Source organism: Octodon degus, unplaced genomic scaffold, assembly GCF_000260255.1.
Source record: "Octodon degus isolate 3935 unplaced genomic scaffold, OctDeg1.0 scaffold00012, whole genome shotgun sequence".
NCBI classification, from domain to species: Eukaryota; Metazoa; Chordata; class Mammalia; order Rodentia; family Octodontidae; genus Octodon; species Octodon degus.
This window is the reverse complement of record NW_004524588.1, coordinates 27,113,275-27,117,163: the sequence shown is the minus strand read 5'-3', so window position 1 is coordinate 27,117,163 and position 3,889 is coordinate 27,113,275. Positions and strand designations below refer to the sequence as shown.

The 3,889-nt window shown below is 36.1% G+C and overlaps 1 pseudogene; it reads left to right on the top strand.

Moving 5' to 3' along the window:
• Positions 1–1,957: 1,957 nt before the first annotated feature.
• LOC101562256 overlaps positions 1,958–3,889 on the top strand; it is a 15,564-nt pseudogene continuing 13,632 nt past the window's right edge.

The window sequence follows — 3,889 nt, the reverse complement described above, 5'->3', positions numbered from 1 at the left end:
CCAGCAGAAAACTAAAAAATGAGGTATAAAAAGTAAAGCCATATTAATATGCTGAGCTGTAAAAGGCTCAAGTCAACAACTTCTGACATTGCCAGTCTTATGGATAACCCACTACTATTATGGACTACTGGACTATATTGGATTATTTTGCTGAATTCATGCACCTACAATACTTAAATGGCAATGGAATACCCATTTCTGACAAAACTAAACAAAAAAAGGGGATACAAATGAAGGACCATTTTGTATCTGTATATACAAAATAGGATAGATATACAGCTACTTTCTCCTAATTTAATGAGAAGAAGGTTTTGTACTAATAGTGTTTGGAGAGGATATCATGTCTGCATCTTGTACTATGAATAACTACTATGAAGACAACAATATGCGATATATTAATTATTGTAACTGTCCTACTAGCCTGTTTTGAAACTGTCTCAATGCTATTGGTTTCTCAATAAAATTAATGAAAAAACAATAAAATAAAATAGTGTTGTCAACAAAATGATAGGATAGGAAATTATAGACCCTTCCTCCTGAACAGAAGTACTGAGTTAATAATAATGTAATTATTGGGCCGGGGAGATTGCTCAGTAGAATAAGCACTTGCCTGGCAAGCACAAGGGCCTGAGTTCAATCCCCGGTTCCACCAAAAATAATAATGTAATTATTAATAATACTAAACTAGAATATCTCCATGAGAATTTTAGAACCTTAACACCAAAAAAACCCAGGAAAACATGGCCAAATAAAAGGAGTAATATAAAAGTCCAGAAACCAATCAGTTACTATGTCACCAGGAATACAAATTTGCTTAGGAAGCCTTGTGTGGATATTCTAGCTAGCAGTAACATCCAGCCAGCTAAGGTCTCAGCTGACCTGCAGCTGCACCTGTCAGGCATGCAATAGCTTAGCACTCAGATGATTCCTGCCCCCAGCCACTGAGTACTCTGAGTACTCCAGCTGAGTTCCCCAATGTAGTAGAACAGGAGAAAATAGGCTTTTTATGCCTTGTTCAGAATATATGACCATAATAAAAGATTATTTTACAATACTAAATGTTGGGGGTGACTTTGGTGTATAACCATAGATAACTGGAAAAGTAAATAAATATCTAACATTGCACTTTTATGACACTCAATTGTACCATAGTCAATTGTGTGTTGTCTATTGTGAATGCAAATAGAGTAATGAAGCTATCAAGATTGCATAATGTTCTCAAATTTATAATATAGAAAAATATTTTTAGGGCCAGGGAGATAGTTCAGTAGAATAAGCACTTCCTTGGCAAGCGCAAGGGCCTGAGTTCAATCCCTGGTTCAGGAAAAAAAAAAAAAAAAATATATATATATATATATATATACACACACACACATATATATATGTATAATTTAATGAACTATTATATGGCTATGATATAGACAAATAAAAATTCATTTAGAAAAACACAGAAAAATGCTCTCTAAAATTATTAGAAATCTTTGAAAATATTTTTTACCTAATTACTAAATTTTTGCAAATACTATTCTATGTTGTTAACTATGATAAGTACATTCATATTACTGAGAAGACTGTGAATTGTAGCAATTTTGTTAATAATACGGCAAGACTTAGAAAAATATATATACCCATACCAATTTATCTAGTGATTCTACTAAGTATTTACAAGGGGTGGGTGGAGAGAGGAGGAGAGAGAAGGGGAGAAAAGAGGAAAAGGAGGGAGGGGATGGGGGAGGAGGAGGGTGAGAAGGAAGAAAGAAGAGGAGGGAAGCGCAGCTGTGAAGATAGTAATTACAGCCTCATCTTCAGAAACCAACAGGTAGACTCTAAAGCGAGACTGATGCTGTTCTTTAGGTGCACTATGATTCTAGGCCCCCAAGGCACAGTGCTGGAAACTTTGTCCCCTGTGCAGCCTTGTGGAGGTAGCCAGAGCTTCAGAAGTGGGGCCTAGTGGAAGATGGCTAAGTCACTGAGGGCACTGTCCTCAGAGGAGAATAACGTGGGCCTTGCAAAGGTAAGCTGCTGTAGGAGAGTGAGCCTTGTCCCTGAACCCTGCTACTTCCTGTCTCACCACTGGGCACTTCCGTTCCTCAGACCTCCCATGATGGTACCACCATGGAGATATCACCATGATTATTACGTCAAACTTTCTAAATGCCTTTTGTAGTACAGTATTATCACATTTCATCATGGTTCTGTAGTTTTACAGTTTTCATCACACACAGAGGATGGTCATATGACTGTTGTCCATTTTACAGTGTGTAAAATTATAACAATGGCATAGATTGTGAATTCTGAGTAAAATCAACATAACAAAAGTCATGGTACAATAATGATATAATCAAATGAAATATAAATGACTTTATAACTAAGAAAATGTATGCAAATAGCACTTATAGTGGCCTCTGAGTACCACATGGCCTAATAGAAACTCAGAGCAGTATACTGGCTTTAGTACTTCTTAGTTTAAGTATGTGAATTTAGGCCACTCAACCTTTGTGAGCTTCTATTAAATGTGGTTAATATGCCTTTATCTCCCTCCATCACATATGCACATACATGTACGTCTGAGCACATACACATATAGGATTGTCCTGACTGAGATGACCTGCGTGAAGTCATCTAGTACAGAGCCTGACAAGTTTCAGGTGTTCTCTTACTTGTAGTTTTGAGCCTAATTCACTGAAACAATAAAAGAAACATATGGTATAGATCAAACAGCACATTGAGCATTACTAAAATTTTTTAGTAATTGAACATCTCAGTACCTATTTTTTTGTAGTGATCTCAGTGTACACACTCTCAACACACAGAACCATTTAAAATACTTTTCTTTTTAAAAATAAAAACTTTAAATCTATTAATTTCATTTTTACAGGTATTATGATCTCTATGATTGCCATTTAATCTAGCAGCTGCCATTTAATCTACTTGTTTTGGGTACATTAATTTGTCTCTGATCACTTTCTAAACCACATAGAGGTGGACATCTTGCCTTCCTTCTTTGATCCATTAAAATTACTTGCACATTCCTGGCATTTTCATGACTGCTTCATGTATTGCTTTAAGCACTGGGAAGTAGATAAAAGATTTCTGGCACCTTGGGAAGGATGAATTTGTCCTAGAAGAGATTACACCTTGAGGTATGGTTATTGAATCTCTTGGAAAGTGTTGCATGAACTGCCAAGCCTTGCTACCTGTTTTTCATGCCTAATGTGAGCTATTTAATGTATGTCACATTTATGTGTGTGAGTTGCTTATGGTTTCAAGGTCATCTGCATTTCTGCACGAACTTGTGATAATTAATTGGTATGTCTAAGACCACCACTTCTCCTTGACCTTAAATGAAGTTTGTGTTTCTGGCTAAAAACTGATGTTTAAAAAACCCCACATCTTCACTTAGAGTTGCAATCGCTTTGAAACATTTAGAATTGAAGATGAAATGAGTCAAAGTTGCATGAAGCTCCTGTTTGCTTCTTTCTCTCTTGCCATAGCCAAATGACTTTGACATGCTTTTGCCGAAACACTTCCACACTAATACTAATGCTCTTACACCTCCTTCACATCTTTGCTCAAGTGTGTCCTTTAGGTCTACCTTGAATATTCTATTTAAAACTTAGATATGCCCTTAACTCATATTTCCTTATCCCCCCCTTAACTCTCTTCTTTTCATAGCACTAACTTCTGCTTGTTCTATAATGAACCTATTTATTCAATCTGTTGTTCATTAGCTATGATCTTTAGAATGTAAAATTTATAAGGACATCTTCGTCAGTTTTGCTCACATACTAAAGAAGGGCTTACTGGGCAATAAAGACAAGGCAGGAAGCATTACAATTCCTGACTTGAAATTATACTACAAGGCTGCTGTGATAAAATCAGCATGGTA